This window comes from Culex quinquefasciatus, chromosome 1, assembly GCF_015732765.1.
Source record: "Culex quinquefasciatus strain JHB chromosome 1, VPISU_Cqui_1.0_pri_paternal, whole genome shotgun sequence".
Lineage (NCBI taxonomy): Eukaryota > Metazoa > Arthropoda > Insecta > Diptera > Culicidae > Culex > Culex quinquefasciatus.
The window spans coordinates 81,035,833-81,054,125 of record NC_051861.1 but is presented as its reverse complement, the minus strand read 5'-3'; the positions used below and the strand labels follow the sequence as shown (position 1 = coordinate 81,054,125).

General features: G+C 34.8%; 1 protein-coding gene and 1 non-coding gene across 5 annotated transcripts in view; both read left to right on the top strand.

Annotated features, from left to right (window-relative positions):
* The window catches only part of LOC6049180 (chloride intracellular channel exc-4), a 90,093-nt gene that overhangs the window by 25,058 nt on the left and 46,742 nt on the right, over positions 1 to 18,293 (top strand). The gene's annotated exons all lie outside the window — the stretch shown is intronic.
* Trnat-agu lies at positions 5,474 to 5,549 on the top strand. The gene has a single exon. It is a non-coding gene; the product is annotated as a tRNA-Thr (tRNA).

Sequence of the window (18,293 nt, the reverse complement as noted above, 5' to 3'; positions counted from 1 at the left end):
ATTAACCTTTAGACGATTGTTTCGAGCTACAAATCACTGAAAACGTGTCTTAGTATAAATGCAGAAACATGAAAGGGGTTGTACCGCCCCACCGTTACGAGATATCGAAAAATTTAAAAATTCAATTTTCATGAAACCTTAGAGGCAGACTGAATTTTTATACACATTTTTTAAGATATCGGTTAATTGAACTAAGAGATAGAAGAATCTTCATCATTAATCAAAGTTTAACTTGGCACTCATTGAGAGAGAAATTTTAAAGAGTCCAACTTGAATATTTCGGCAGGAATTTTGAACTCCCTGAAACAAAATCAAATCAAACAGGAAGATGTATTAAAGTATCGATTGATGATCTATGAGAGTTTGAGAAAGATTGTCATTGTGTTTCACAACGAAATTGATCTGAAGCGTTTGGTACGGTATGTCCACGCATCCTTCCTCTCCTGTAGACCCTGTGAAACGTGATCCGTCCGCAGAATCCTCTCTGCGGTTAACGCAACGTAGTAGGCTTGGCCGCTTTGATGAGTGTACTAGATTTCAGGGGTCCTCGAATGTACTGCAATCACTAATAATGTCAAGAAAGAACTTGGGGCGTAATCTAACCACAAGTTTATTCAGAACGCTTTATTGAGACTGGTTGCGATTCGATTAGATAAAAAAATAGTTGTAGTTGCAATCAAAAAAACTTTTTCTCTCGCTTCATATTGAAGTGCAATTACGATGCATGATTGCATCAAATGGTTGTTCACATGGTAAAAACAAGTTTTCTAAAGCTTCCAAAAACATGTCACGAACCAGCCGAAGCCATGTTCCATCGAAAAAGAAGTTTATTCATGCCGCGCATAGATCACTCGAAAACGGTTTCCAAGTTGATGAAACGGGACAACCCTTGATTGAAGCTCAATTTTTTGGTCATTTGTGGTGTGGCCGCCGCCGCCGCCACCACTACAACACCGCACCACGTGCAGTGATAGATCAAGCAAGCAGTGTTGCCACATGCTCGTCTGTATCAGCGGGTCCAAAAATCTGTCCTATCTGCACCAAGCATGGCGAATATCTGTACCATTATCTGTACGGTATATTTTTTGAAAAAAAATTTTTTCCACCTTCAATTTGCATTTTGAACAATCTTATGACAACACTAAATGCTGATATACAGCTCGGAAGAAACGCAGAATTTCATATAAAAAACGCCCAAGAAACGGTCAAGGAAAGGAAACGGAAAATGGTGTATGACATTTCTTCGCGCGATGTTTGTTTGCAAAATTTTCTGGTGAAATTTTTTAAATATTCAGAATTTGTTTATTTAATTGCAACTAAAATTAATAAATGTATCAATAATTTTTAATATTGAAAATTCCAAATTGCCTTATAGAGCTATCTAAGCCCGATCTCACACACACTAGCACACCATTTGTTTTGCTGGCCGGTACAAAATTTAACCTCACTTTTTTTCGTGTACATACACGCAATACATGCGCACGTAGATAACTCTATGATGCCTAATCTCAAAAAGCAGAATCTTGAAATTAAAAGAAAGTATTTTGTATTTTGCTTGAAAAGAAGTAAACCAAAGAGAAAATCCATAAACACACAACATTTCAAAATTGAGAAATAAAAAAATCTAAGATTAAAAAAAAAATAAATATGTATGCAAAACAAAATTTAAAAATAACAAATTCAAAGATTAAAAATTCTCATAATTAAAAATTAATTAAATTAAATAAATATAATTTATTAATTCAAATTATAATCAAAAAACAAAAAAATCTAAATAAAAATCTAAAATTTAAAAGCTTACCCAGATTTAAAATTAAAAAATAAAAGAATCAAAGAATTAAAGAATTAAAGAATTAAAGAATTAAAGAATTAAAGGATTAAAGAATTAAAGAAATAAAGAATTGAAGAATCAAAGAATTAAGGAATTAAAGAATTTAAGAATTTAAGAATTTAAGAATTTAAGAATTTATGAATTTAAGAATGTAAGAATGTAAGAATTTAAGAATTTAAGAATTTAAGAATTTAAGAATTTAAGAATTTAAGAATTTAAGAATTTAAGAATTTAAGAATTTAAGAATTTAAAATTTAAAATTTAAGAATTTAAGAATTTAAGAATTTAAGAATTTAAGAATTTAAGAATTTAAGAATTTAAGAATTTAAGAATTTAAGAATTTAAGAATTTAAGAATTTAAGAATTTAAGAATTTAAGAAGTTAAGAATTTAAGAATTTAAGAATTTAAGAATTTAAGAATTTAAGAATTTAAGAATTTAAGTTAGACTGTAATCCATATTCATACTATTCAGACTGCAGTCCCGATCGACCCAGTTGACGGTACAAAACCAAGGGGTTGGAAACTCTTAGAGCTATAATTATTACGTTAACCAGTATATCAAAATATATGTTAGTATACTTATTATTTCCTTTGCATATCGCCAGTATACTTACCAATATACTGAGAGTATTTTAATATACTAACAGTTTATTGCTTTTAGGTTAGTATACTAACAAGTATACTGGAATATCGTTAGTATACTCAGTATTCCTAAGTTATCGAGAAATTAAAAAGAGAGATGTGAGCCGGTAACATGGAGTGAAACTTTCGCAGCTGCCATGGTAAACTTCACAGCAGCTTGACAGAAAATTTAACTCCATGTTGTACTTTTAATTTCTCGATATTAGAGTTTCCAGCCCCTTGTACAAAACATAATTTATCGAAAACTTTCAATAAAATTTTCTTTGACAAGATTTCATTTATTAAATAGTTTAATGTGACATAAAGACGTTAACTTTCAAAAAACAAATAATAATGGTTTGAATTACGAAGATAACATTTTTTTAAATATTCAGGCAACTACAAGGCGGTTGTAAATATTTTTCAAATTTAGTGCATAAAGTATGGAATGCTATGCTGCTGCTGTTTTTTTTTTGCAAAAAATGCGTTAATGCAATAAGCAAGATTATGGATATAAAAAAAATCATGTTTTTTTTCATATGTTATTTTTTTTATTTTTTTTAAACTTCATCATCCCGGTACGAGAATCGAACTCACGACCTCTGAATTGGATCTGACTTTGCCGAGCCAGACAGGAATTGAACCCATCACCTTCCGCTTACAAGGCGAAACCCGTAACCTCACGGCCACGGAAGCTCGGATATTTTAAAATATATTCAAATTAATAAAAAATACAATAAACTTAATGCCTCATTAATTTCAGTTGGATTCACTACAACTTTCATTAAATTTTTGAAGTATTATAGATTTTATTTTACCTGTGTTCTCCTTCATTTCTAAATCATTTTTGAAAATAATGGGAAATGCCCGAAATTATGTTATAACTTTATTATAACGAAATGCCATGCTATGAATTATTTTTATTATGTCCTTATCGTTACTGAAACCTGGTTAGCAATGAGTCTGCTTTGTAAATACAGTTGTCTTTGTAAATACAGTTCTTTTAAACCTAAGAGTAACTACAGAGGATATTGTGTGTAAATGTTAGTGGGAGGGAGCCAATTACCCGCTGCGTACTGGGGGTTAGTATTGAGAGAGATTACTAGTTCAAAATATTCTAGCATAACTGGATCTAAGACCGTTAAAAAATATAAGCATGATCCATTTCTAAATGTTTCAAAAGTTAAACTAGATTTAATCAATGAAAAGTTCTTAAATGTTGAGATAATTTCAATAACTTAACTATTCAATAATATCATTTTGAGTAAGAATCTGTTTCATCTGAAAATCTGTACAAATCTGTACGGTGACCCAAATATCTGTCATCTGTACGTACAGATTCTGTACTCAAATCTTTGCTGAAAATCTGTACCATGACAGATAAATCTGTACATGTGGCAACGCTGCAAGCAAGAAAAGAGACAATTTAATGTTATGTTTCGAGCGCAATTTCCAGCTTCTCACGACTCACCAGTTGATGGCGTGGCGTCACCATAAAATGCGACACACAAAACTGCAAAACACTAAACCGTTCGTTTCTTTGTCCTTCTTTTCTTCTTTCAATCCTCATTCTGTCACTTTATTTTATTTTCTTTCTCTATGAGTTACCAGAGATGGTTCAAAAGGGCGTAACTCCAAATGTAAACAATGAGCTTATACTCAAGCAATCAAGAGCGTGAGCGCCTTTTTGAAATGTTTCTTTTGCAGTAGCGAAAACAACAACAATAACAGAGAAACAGGCAAAAAGAGGAGAGATACATGTTGGGTACGAATCGACAAAAAAAAAACAGGCAAATTAAGTCACGTTTTGTCATTTCGTTGGTCACCACCAAAACAAGCAACGGTCGCGACCAACCAACACACGATGGTACTAGTATTAGTGGTGTGGCTTTCGGTTTAGTACATAAATCGTGTAAAATGTACCGCTCACCGAACGGATTAGTGAAATTTAAGCTCGGCGGCGGCGGCCTAGCCACACTGTCGACCACGAAATTGTACGGAAAATCTTGGTGATTGATCATCGCGCAGACTTAACTACTGGATAATTTGGTTGTTAATGTTATTTTTTTTAAATTATGAGATTTCTCAGAAACTCTCATTTTTGGTTTGAGAAACTCGAAAACTGCCAAATGCGTCAAAGGGGCGTAACATTGCTTGTATTTGCCCAACGTTACGCCCTCTCAAAAAATCATTACAGTCGTTTCTCACTTTGATGATACACTCTTTTTGTCGATATTTTTCCATTCTTCAAAGATTTCTTCAGCATACTTAAATGAAAAGCAAACTTTTTTTTCGCGCAGTCATGAGTTTGCGATTTTTTACACATACATGTTAATGCACCATCTGTCGGCTCGCTGACGTTACCTTAACAGCCCTATCCATGCATGTAAGACAATAAATTAAAACGTGACAACTTTCAGGCCAAAAAATACATACTGCTACAATCAGCTGAACGTGGCTAAAGCCGAGTGGTTTGTCCTACAATAAAAAAAAACGCAAAAAAGAATAAGCCATCGGTAACGAGAGAGCCGCGTCGCGTTTCGATAAGAAAGTTCAACCTCCCAACTGTGTTGTAAATGTCTTAAGGCTTTCAGAAAAAAAAACGCCCTAGAAGAGGAAACAATGTTTTCGTTGAGCGCAGCTGTCAACTGTCACCCCCTGGAGCAGCAAGATAAGCCAATTGGCGTCACCCAACCGCGCAACGCACTCAATTTAACGTTTTTACGAAATGTTTGGGTAGCACTTCGTACGGTGCGTTGTTGTGCGGTGCGAGCGACAAAAGTGCAATGTGTGATGTTTCGACGCACATTCCCCTCTGACACTAGTAATTGAATCCGTCAAATGGCAAAGCGGTAGTAGCAAAGGTGCGGAAAAGACTTATTAAGATCAAACAGGATTGGTTACTTAAATTTGGGTCGTTCCACCTCAGTTGTACCCAAAAAAGGGCAAAATGGAATTCATCTTTTCCTGATATATCCTAAGGCTTCTGGAATTTGGAACTTATCATTTAAAGTTAAAAGGCAGCAGGCTTGGCCGAATGGTTAAGCTGTCCGCTTAGTAAGCGGAAGATCATGGGTTCGATTCCCATCTGCTGCAACCTTCCATCGGATGAGGAAGTAAAACGTTGGTCCTGGCCTTGGATGTTGTTAGGCCGTTTAGTCATTCCAAGTGTAGGAGTCGTCTCCACGCTATAAATACTGGCTGGCGGCGGTTGGACTCGCAGTCCAAAGGTCGTCAGTTTGAACTCTGGAGTGGGAAGGTTCCTTGGAGTAAAAATAGGTTTGGGTGTTCTCCCCATTCAAGCCTTTGAACTCCTAGGTTCGAGCAGAAACTTGCAATAGAGATCACAAAAGGCCTGGAGATCGTTAAAGTAGATGGTTTGATTTTGATTGATTCATTTAAAGCTAATGGTCCGATTTTCAATGTTAAAATATGAAACATTTGTGAAATTTTTCGATCTTTTCGAAAACAAATTTTCAAATCAAGACTAACATTTTAAAAGGGCGTTATATTGAATGTTTGAGATATCGTCATTGAAAAATGGTGGGCTGTTTGGGTGAGACTTAGAAAACATCAATTTTCTTGTTTTTAAACCTTTGCATTGCAATATCTCAGCAACTAAAGGTCGTATCAACAAAGTCCGAAGAAGCAAAATATAGAGAATTTTCTCAGCTTTTCAAAAATATTGATTAAAAAAATCATAATTCGGTCAATGATTTTTTGCACAACCTGGAAATTTCTGAAAAGTTTATATTTTATGTCTTCTAAAATATATAAAAAAAATTAAAAATAGTGGTTTTTTTGTAAATCAAGTTTTTGTGATAAAAAGTTATATAAAAAAATCACCATTTTTTTACCGTGTATTATTTTTTTCCACTGTAGTCCGTATCCATGCCTACAACTTTGCCGAAGACACCAAATCGATCAAACAATTCCTTCAAAAGATACAGATTTTTGAATTTTCATACATCATTTTTGTATGGACAGCTGCCAAATTTGTATGGAAAATTATATGGACAAACTATTGATGCAAAATGGCTTCTTTGGGCATATCGAAGGCACCAAAAAAGTTTCAGTAGGATTAAAAAATACAAAAATTAAAATTGAAGAAAAAAGACTGATTTCGTAGAGAATTGCTCAGTATATTATTGAATTTAGTAATTCTGTCAGAATCGCTGATTTTCATTCTAGTAGCATACAAACCATTCTGATTTGTCAAAATTTCCATAAAGTCTCGATCAATCAATAGTGAAATGATATCGGACTAAATTCGTTGATCTGTTGAACAAACGGTTGTCGGATAATGATTGTATCGACCATTGTTGCGAATCGAGGATCTACTGGAATTCTGACGATCAAATGGTTGTCTCCTTTTCAATTCACGACTTGTACAATATGAACTGTTAATCTATTATTTTTTTCTGTTTTTAAAAGAAGCCAGACAGGTTTTAAAAGAAACGTACTAATTTTTTTGGCTATTTATTAAAATTTCGGGGATTTGAGATAAGAGTAGCTTTCGGATAGGCTACATTAAATCTTTTATAATCCAAGTTAGGTAGTTATCCGCAAATGAATATTTGGACTTATATGAATGATTGAACATTTTGGACTTATGAATAACACGTAACTGATTTGGTCGAAGTGTACTAATTCATTGGCAGATCTGATTCTAGTTGTAATGTACGACAAGACTACTGACGGACGTGACAGGACGAGGGCCCAGTTTGGAGGTTTCGACATCAACGATGTGCGGCTGGATCACCCTCCCAAAAAAAAAACATCTCTACACACATGTACAGAAATTTTCCCAGAATTTCATTCTGAGTCGATATAGGTACAGTATGGCCCATAAAAAAATGCGACATGTGCATTTTTTCACATAAAAAGTTGTGCCATTCTTAAATTTATTTAACAATCAGATTTTTTATGTATTATTGTGTTAGTTTAGTATGTTTTTAAGATATCGTCATGATAGTTTTTTGCAGTTCACCAAAACTGTGTACAGGCGGTCTACAATTATGAATGTATTTTTGGAACAATATTTACCCTAATTAAATAATTTTTATTTCAAAAACGAAACAGTTTAAAATATCCAACTATGTGCCGAAAGCATCATTAGAAGTCCTTCTAAAATACGCCCAATCAAGAAGTTTTTTTAATTTTGTTAAAATTGGTAATTTGTGTGAAAATGCCATTTTGGTTATTATTTTGTGTGATTCTGTCGAAATAAATCAATAACTTAAAACCGTTGTCGATGGCTCAAAAGCGTACCCAGCAGATTTATATTGTTAAAAGTCACATCAGAGCATATGTTAGTATCAATTACAATCATTAGTAGCATTTATTTTTGCGTTGAAACATTGCAGGCTCCAAAATCCCAAAAATGATGCATTTTCAGAATCGGGATTTTTGAAAAGTTCACTATTTTACTATAACTGGTAAATAGAATGCGTAAAATTCGGTGGAACTAACTCTTACAACTCTCAAAAACAGTAACCTTGAAGGCTGTATACTTTTAGTCCATAAAAATACCATAATAGGCTATCCAGATCGACCAACATGAAAAAAAGTATGTTTTTCTTTATATGGCCTGGGCGTAGAGCAAATTGGCAAATTTATAATTTTCAATGAGCTATAACTTATTGTATGCTAAGGGAATAGTTTAAAATGCATTGATTGTTTGTTTTGAACCTATTCAACATGTACACATGCTACATACATCATAAATAGTAAAAATAGTCCCGATTTACACCTAATAACAATGTCGCATTTTTTATGGGCCATACTGTAGTTGATCTATGAAGATTCTTTTCGTTTTTCGAATGGTTTTATAGCTTTTCGTCAATGAGGAATTCACAGTAAAAATTTTGTGAATTTGAAAGGTTGAATAGCACCTCTTTTGTGATGTAATTTTACCTCAATTTAGACTGAAAAAACAACATTACAACAGAAAAGTGGTAAAATTACACAATTTCAAAGGTAAAATTAAATTAAAAAAAAAATAAAAAAAATATAAAAATTTTAATAACAAGCCATAGTCTTCACATTTAAATGAAAAAAGTGTTTTAAAATGCATTTTACACTAGTTCAGTTGTTTTGCAATCATTAGTTTTCAAAAAATCAAAAACAAAAATTGTATCGAAAAAAAAGATTTTGCATCGAAAATTTTCAAAAAATCTTAAGATTTTTTAATAAACCCAAACATGCTAAAAATGATTTTAAACGCAGGAGAATGTATTTTAATTTGATTTCAGTTGGTTGCACTTGAATTTTCATTGAAATTTTGAAGTTTATTGTAAAAATATTTGTTTTGCCCCCTGATTTTTCGGACCAATTTTGAAGGGAGGGGGTGACAAAAACTTTTAAAAATATTTGTACCAGCCTTATCATAGTGAAAAGAGTAAAAAATAGCAATACCAGGTAAAAAGTGTTGCTTTTAATCGACTCAAGTGCTGCACAGCTGCGATTAACTTTGTTGCACCGCGGAAGCCACCTCAATGGCACGCATCACCACTAGAGGGGAGTTGAGCTGGCACCGCGTTTGAGGAAGAAGCGTCTACGCCGCGCGCGATGCCAAGTGCAATTTATTGTAGTGACCACACCAACTATTAGGAAACAGAAGTAGCTGCAAGCATTTGTGTTTTTTTTTGCTCGTTTAGTCATCGAAGCTATTCCCGCTTGCCTTGAAAATGTGTGTGCTCTGCATGTCGACGTGATCCAAGTGCTGCACGTTTCGGCCTGGTCATAAATCACAACAAAAGCACACTTAAAGCTATCGAACCGGACTTTGCAGGTCGGCTGAATGAAGAAGAGCCCTCCCCATAACTATCGTGTCAACAAATTGGCTTCGAACCTTTTTACTGGCAAATTGCAGGAAACAACAAGGTGCGATGCGAGAGTCCATATGCGGTTCGGTTCCTCGGCAGAAAGAGGAACACGCCATCTCTCGTGAGGTCGGACGGCGGTCTTTAAACTTGCGGAACCCCTCGCCATCAAAGAATCTGCGCCGACCGTTACACAATGCGATACCAAGTGTTGATGTGGGTTTCCGGAATGATTTTGTTTACTTTTAAATTATGACAATTTTCCTAAAAATAACATTACTAATACCTTGTTTTTTTCTTTCTTTTCTTCCCTAGGTAAGAGCAACTTCTAGATCCACGTTGTCTTTCCCGAGACCATCTAGTTGGTGATTTATGAGGTGTTGTACTGTGTAATCGGCCACTTCTAATGAGAAGAGGCCCATCGTCAAGTCGGTGGTCGATCATCGACATGTTGCGGAATGCGTTTCACTTTTAATCCTGGCACTCTCGTGCAGAGCAAGTAAATCGCCACAATGCGGGCAGAAACAAAAGAGCTATGTGCTCGTAAAAAAGCCATGTTAGACATGCAATATCGATGCTCGTCCGGTGATGGTGTGCGCCGCCGAAGACGGTCTTTGCTGCGGGAGTTCCATGAAGTTGGGATTTGGTTCCTCAGCGATGATCAGGGACGTTAAGATATGATTCAGAAACAAGATTTACAAAAAAAGTTAGATTGTTCTATTCCGAATAATTAATTAAACTAAACTAAACTTTAGTTAAACTAAAGTTTAACTAAAAGATTGATTCATAATGGTGCGGCTGGTTATGCCATTGACATGACCGAAAGATAAAGAAAATGTTCACAAACTTCGACGAAATGTAAAATTTTATGCCCAGTTTCGTAATGTTTGATACAAAAATTATGTCCAAATGAGAGGTGAAACAAGACAGTACATCCGAATGCCCCGAACTACAAGTATCAAAGCGGCCAGCCACACTGCGTTGTGTTTACCGCAGAAAGGATTATGTGAACCGTCACATTTCTCAGAATTAAGAGGGCAGGATGCGTGGACATATCGTTCCAAACACTTCCATGTGTGTTTGATCGTGCATAATTCTGAAAAATCTGGGGTCCATTTTTGGGGGCTGGTCATACAAAATGGGTATGTGAATGTTTGAAATTCTGTATCTTGAGAAGGGATTTTCAGATTGAGCGTATTCGGCAAAGTTGAAGGTTATACAGTCCAGACTCGATTATCCAAAGCCTCGATTATCCGATGTTTCGATTTTCGATGTTTAGATTATCCGCAGGTTTGTATGGGACTTCTGATAATCAAATCAGGAAAAAAAATTTGTTTTTTCGCAATTTTTCATTTTCTTGTTTTTAGCCTAAAATTTTAGTTCTACTACCCCATTTTTGTCAAATTTGATTTGTTGGTTGCCTATTAAAAAATAAAATGCATTTTTTCAATACTGCATCACCGCCATTTTGGCCGCCATCTTGGATTTAAAAATTCTAAATAATTTTAGCGTAGTTTAGGGGTCATACCTAAGCTCGACAATCAAAAATTAGACAACGATATTTTTTTGTGATTCTGGACTGTAATTAGAATTTTTGGGGAAAAGGAAACACGGAAAACAAAAAAAAACCTTTCTTTTTCCTTTTTATGACTAAAAGTTGAATTTCCAAACTACCTACTTTTGACTTTCGAATTTTTTGGCGCAAAATTTGGTGTTGCAGATATGAATTTTTGAAAATTATTAAAAATCATTTGTAGAGCAAAATCGAATTTGCATTTGAAAAGTACTTTAAAGTTTGTACCGTTCTATAATTATTGCCACTTTTGGATTTTTCTATTTATTATCGTTTTTCAGAATTTTAGAAATAATTCTTGAAGAAAGCAACTAATTTATTTTTTGAAAAGTTAACAGCCTACTTCCTACAATTCTCTATCTGGGATTTTGAAAATTGGGCAAGAATTTGAATCGATAAAAATGAATGTTCCGGAAAAATGGTCCGATTTTCATTGTTAGAAAACAAAACTTTTGTGAAATTTTAGTAAAAAGATTCTAAAATTTTTAAAAGCAAGCTTATTTTTAAAAAAAGTCAAAAACAGATAATTATAAATCTTCTAAAATATTTTACCAGAAGATTTTTAAAAGAATTTAAAGGTAATACTTTTCGATACAAGGGCTCAAAAGTTATACTTTTCAATATCCCTCTGATTTGAACGTTGGATTGACTAAACACATGGACGTTTAACTCAAAATACCTTTTGCAATTCGTTGCAAAAGTTGTTTTTTTCAGCAAAGCAATTCTTTACGAAATCATTTTTTTTATTTGAATTTTTGTATTTTTTAATCCGGCTAAAACTTTTTTGGTACCTTCGGTATGCCTAAAGAAGTCATTTTCGATTTGGTGTCTTGGGCAAAGTTGTAAGTATGAAGTCACTAAAACTTTATTTGTGAAAAAAAACCCTATTTTTAATTTTTTGATATGTTTTAGAGGACATCAAATGCCAACCTTTCAGAAATATCCAGGTTGTGCACCGTTATTAAGTTAAAGCCAATTTTATGTAACTCTTTTTATGTAAAGTCGGAAATAACATTTTAAAATGGTTGTATCTCGAGAACTACATCAACAAACCTTCTGAAACTTGGCCCAGAGATTCTTAGCAGTCTTATGATGCGAAATACATCATTATCTCGAATTGCATATTCTTTAAAATGCTGATATTGTATTGATTTTATAGATTTTCTTAGAAAAAGTCGGAAATCACATTTTAAAATGGCTGTATCTCGAGAACTACATCAACAAACCTTCTGAAACTTGCCCCAGAGATACTTGACAGTCATTTGAAGCAAAAAACATCATTATCTCGAATTGCATATTCTTTGAAATGCTAAAATTGAATAGATTGTTTTGGTTTTCTTATTGAAAATCGGATGTAACATCTTAAAAGGGCTGTATCTCGAAAACTACATCAGCGAATGTTTTCATTTTTAGCATAGAGGTGCGCTATGGTGTAAGGAATCGATAGACCCCAAAATCTCGGATTGCATATTTTTTTTTCATAATAACGGTATTTTGAGTACCTACAACCTTTGCCGAAGACACTAAATCGATCAAAAAATTCCTTAAAAAGAAACAGATTTTTGAATTTTAATAAATCATTTTTGTATGGACAGCTACCAAATTTGTATGGAAAATTATATGGACCAACTAATGATGCAAAATGGCTTCTTTGGGCATACCGAAGGCACCAACAAAGTTTCAGCCGGATAAAAAAAAAAACGAAAAATAATCGAATGACGGAAATCTCAGAGGATTGCTCAACCCTCGTCGTATTAATCCAACTCGGTTAACATTATTGGATAATTAAGACAAGAAAAATCTTCTTTTTGCAACTTGTTTAAAATATCTTGAACTCATGCTACGCCCCTGGTCTTGTCGCTCTGGTGCAATATACGAAATTTAAAACCCCATCGCTGTCCCACAGTCTTTCAAGCCGCTTTCCTAAGGCACTTAATCCACTGGCAAGATAGAGCAAAAAAGCAAAACTGGGGGAAGGCCTCCGTAACGAGCCCGGAGGCGATCAATGACGGCACATGGTCATCACACTCCAATCACTGCTGTAGCTTCAACACTACTCCAAAGGTGGTGAATTCTGCTGAGCTCTTTTTTTTTGGTTTGCGCAATTGTTGTGAATAAAGTTGCAAAACACAGCAGGGCTGATGCGAGCAAATATCTAGGGCCCCAGGCATGCCGCGAAACCAAGTGAGAGCGATTTGTTTTCATTTGCAAGGCCACTGGGCTGGAACGCTATAAACAGTACGCGCCTCCACCCCCTCACAAACTTCTTTCTTCTGAGGTGAGCGAGTGAGTGCACCGACCAGGAACCGATGCGCGCAAGCCGTGTTTGCGTGTTGGCGTCCTTGAACAACTTAGCTGCACGAATGTCGATGACATCACATGGGGATTGGACGCCGGCGACGGTGCCATCCGAGCACGGTGCTGAGAATACAACGACTGAATTTGCAAGAACTAGCAAGTTCCGGAATATGAGTCGCTCGACAGTCGACAGTCAAATGAATGTTTTAGAAGTTTAATATTTGACGATGCCAATCGAGCACGGAGTTACTTTGTAAAGCAATTTTGGACTTCACTTTCTAAGACTTTGGTGAATGTTACCAATTGCACACTTGATAGGATACCATCTGCTTAGCTTCTACGGCTAAACCGTTTCGTACTCATCAGACCTTCTAATTACCCTGCCAAACGGTGCAATTATCGTCAGCAACATTGTAAAAGTGGACTTGAATATCAACTAGCCAAAAAAACACAAAACTTCAGCTAGTCACGCTGCAGTACTCTAACGGGGTGGCATTCCTAAGGTGCAATTTTGGTTTGAAGGTTCCGCTGCACGAACATAGCTTCCAGTTGATTTAAAGCCGGATCAATTGCTAATCGGATAACAATAGCCAACCCACTATGGCACTGTACAGTTTTGGTCCCCCATAATCGGTGTTTGTGGTGTGTGACCTTGTCGGTGCCGGCCGACCTTCTGATGGATGAGATATTTGATACATCCTCACCCAATAAGTGGAGGTGTGCCGCACAGCTGTGGTCTCCGGTTGAAAGTTGAGCGTTTAATTGACCTTTTTCGGTGTTGGGTAAAGTTTGTCAATCTGTTGCAACTTACAAAGTATAATTGTTGCCTTTGCCGGTGATGTCATACATGCCTTTTTCCGTGGACTTTTTGGCTTGTAGTTGTACACACTTTTTGTTATTTTTTATTTTCAATGACTAAACTTTTGTCGCCCTCTTGTGAGTGATGATATGTAGGCGGGCTTCCATTTAAAAATTTGGCAAAAATCAATTTTTCAATATACCCTTTCTAATCAAACGCCTATCTTCGTCATATGAAGAGTTTGATGCTCGATTAAAGCTCCAAAAATGCTTATAAGCTATAAACTTACCAGCAACAACAACGCCTCGAGTAAGCATGCAAATGTATGCCACTTACTGGCCGAAAAGATCAAATTCAATGCACTTTTGATCATAATTTCTATTTTGCGAGACCATTTCTCATCATTTTGGTGGCACACACATCCACACGCAAGATCAGAGGTTAACTGCTTAACGAAAGTCGCCTTCAATATCTTTTCACTTGCGCTAACGTTTTCATAGCGCTTAAGATATGAAATTGCTTCCAACTACCGGCAACTTGTTCTTTTGAACATTAGTTAGTCACTCACTTGAAAAATAATCCCAAAAAATGTAAATAATTAGCAAGCGCCATAAAAAAAAACAAACGCGCCAAGTCTTTTGACGTTTGACTTTTGACGACCCATTCCAATCGAAGGCTGAAGAAAACCGAGCGAGAAGCGAAGGCAAATAAAGAACAAAGGGGTGGCCACCAACACCACCAGCAGCTCCTGTTGGAGTGAGCCAGTGATGCCAACGTTCTCTATAAATGCTACTTTTCGTGAGTGTTCGCTTAAAATTCCATCACAATTGGCAGCTCTAAGCAGACCCAAAAGAGCGCTGGAAGAAAAAAGAACTAAGCTAAAAAAGGCGTGGTCCAGTGCATTCTCGTTTGATTTGAATACATTTGTGAAATATATTTTTTTTCAAATGCTTGCAAAAGGAATAGAATAACTTTTAGTAAAAGTGAATATAAACAGAAATGTTCACAAAAAGTTGCTCTACTCGTTGGTGTACTTGGTTTTAGTTAATTTCAAGGAAAACTCCAGATTATCAAGCATCATTTAAACACGACCCCTTATAAGGCTTAAAATAGGTATATTGTCCCTACAGAAGTATAGATTTTGACCTTAACCCCTCTACGGCCCATTTTTTTTCGATTTTTTTTTAATTTTTCCCATGTTCAGGAGGTTATTTTAAGCAAATTTTGTGCTACAAAAAACTTTACTACTCTTGTTTTATGTTTTTCTTGTTTCATTTTTAGTTTTTTTTAAATTTGCATTTATCTTGTTTAGTTTATGTTTGTTTTTGGTAGTATTTGGTCTATTCTACCACCTTCTATCATTAAATTTTGCCTATCTTATTTTTTTCAAGTTTTTACAGTAACTTTTTCAATTTTTTGTTTGTTTTTCACATTTTCTGCTATAAAATGCCACCATTATCATTAAAATTGTAAAAGGCATAGAGGCATAGTATGGGACACTAGAAAAATTACTGCATACTTCTTTTTACTTAAACTATAGGAAAAGGTAATAAAACACACAGCCAAAGTTGACCCCTAAAAAATGACATTTTTAAAAACTTGGCAAAGTCACATGAAACAAGTAAAACTTGCAACCCATAAATTTTCGAAAATTTAAAGAGTTCTTCTTTCCAAGGTTTTGTAAAGATCAAAAATTGGTTGAAAAATTGATTTTTGGTGATTTTTTTGTTCGAAGCCCGTCTTAAGGCGGGGTTGGGCTGTAGAAGGTTAATACGGGAAAAATATAAAATTTTCGGAAAAAAATTTGGGCATTAGATGGTTAAATTTCCGGATCTCTCTGGTTATATAAGATTAATGTATAATTCCTTAGTAAATTTTCAAAAAGGTATGGATGAAAACAAACAGTTTGTCTATTTAGATAAAATGCTGCGTTGTCAAGCAATACACTCAAACCCCGATGGTTTGACACCAACTGAGTTCACGCACACAACGAAACGTATGTTTTGATAGTGTGCGTGAGCACCGTGTAAAAAGTGACAGTTCGTCACTTTTTAGTTTGACTTTGTCAAACCACCAGGGGTTGAGTGTAGTATAAATAAATATAAGCTAGATTTTTCAAAATAGCGTTCACGTATCCAAATTTCTGAAAATATTGTTTTCAAGGGCTTTTGATCTTTCGAACAGAAATGTAATCAGCACTATAAAATAAATCCAAACATTTGGAATGGGTCCTCATTTGTCCTTTTAGACCTTTTTAAATGTTCAGATTGACCTTTTTTGTTAGGATGTTAGGATTGACCATTTTTTTCATTGAAAGTAGAAAAAGTTCACAAAGGTAATCGTTAGTTGGAAAATTAAAACTTTTTTTCAGCTTCAATTCCTTGACATGCTGCATCTTAGCAAATTATTTTTCGAGATTCAACAGCACCATCAATAGAGTAGTAGGGAGTTTTTTAGGATTTCTTTTTTTTTTTTTTAAACAGAAATACATTATCATTTTAATCTTTAAAATCAAAAAATTCATACTGTTTATATATTTACCTCAAATGATCCCTCAAATGGCTGTAACCCCCTTTAGTAAAAAGAATAGTAGCTATTTTAACAACAGTGTGTCTCTTTTATACTTTATGTAAACTGTCATTTGAGTGAAAGGGATACACTATTGTTTACAAAAGTTATGTGCCCTTTTGAAATGTTAGGCTCCAAATTTGCAGCTAGGTGAGATGATTTTCTAAAAGTATTGGTCAATTTTACAAATATTTTTACACGCTAAAATGATGGTAGGAGGGTTGAAAATGTCTTTAAAAATTATGTCAATAAATGTTGTTTGCTGCATTGGCTTTCTTAAAAATATATTTTACCGATAACTCACTAACACCTGATGATTTTGCAATATTTTATTGAAATATGTTTAATTGAAGTGCAAAAAAAAGCATAGCTTCGACCACCTACAGATAGACGTTTTATATCTATCATTCAACCGATTTGCGCTAGTACGTCACCCAAATCGTGTTCAGTTGCCAAAATGTGTGTTCGGGGTGATTGACGACTTCATTCGTGACACTCCCATTATTGTTTTAAAAAAAACCTCCTTCAGGCCTTTAGAAATTAAACCCCGCCTGGTCGGTCGTGATCAAGGTTGGCAACAACATCGAAACTGATTTTTCACTTTCGTGTGCTGCGATTTTCGGCTTTATTTTTCGTTTTTTTCCCATCCGATTTATTTTTCGTTTACTTTATGCATTTATGCGGAATAGTCACGAATGATCATGTAATAAAAGGTTTAACACACAAACAGCTGAGCGTGCGCACCGCAACACCAACAAAATGACAACAAAAGGAAAGAAAAAGAAGAAAAAGAGTGAGAGGAATCGAGCGAAAAAATCATATTTCATGCTGTTGGAGGCGAAAAAATCGCTTTTTAAAAGCACAGTTACAGCAACGAACAAACACACAAACATGAGATCGGTGAGATGAAAACAAAAAACCCGAAAAAAAACGAAACCGCGAAGAGCTTTAACAACAACATCAACAAAGCAGGTTGTTGTTGTTGTTGTTATGGTTGGGTGTGGTAGCCGATCGCACGCGAAAAAATAAAAAAAAAACGCAAAGGAAAATCGTAACTTTGTGGTGAGAAGAAGGAGTAAAAAGAGAAGTGAATAAAACTGTGTCCAATTTTCTTAATTTCGTTGGAGCGTTACAAATGTCTTTGTAAAGGGTTCACTTTTTCCGAGACTCTTAAAGATTAGGTTGGTTTTAACAGGATAAATAAAATGAAAACAAAAAAAACTTACTAATTTTATATAGTCATGAATCTCAAATTTTTAAAGTGTTTCTTAATTCCAACCTTTTTTTAGAATCTTGTAACATATCATCCGTTCGCCTGGTGGTACTCTTTATTTCCGATGACACGAATGGCCATCTGGAATGTGGGCACTCGAGGAGACCCGACCGGCAAACTCGATGAGTCACCTCTTGTGCCATAGTAGAGTGGACTAACAGATGACTCATGGATGGAAGGATGGCGGCTAGGGAGACCACTATTTGTTTACTTTTTTATATTATAGAATTAAATGTCATCACTTTGTCATTTTATGAAAATATTATTTGTGAAATCTAACTCACCAACTCGCAATTACTTACTCACTCACTGAATTAGCCTTACTCATTCACTATAAATTTCACTTATCTCATACACCGAAAAAAAGTTTAATTTTGGTTGGTTGAATATTACCTCTTTTAGAGTAATTTTACCTAGAATTGTGTAAAAATGTGAACCTGATGAAAGTTCACCAACTCCTAATGTAACATTACACATTTTTTTGACACAAAATTTGTCATCATTT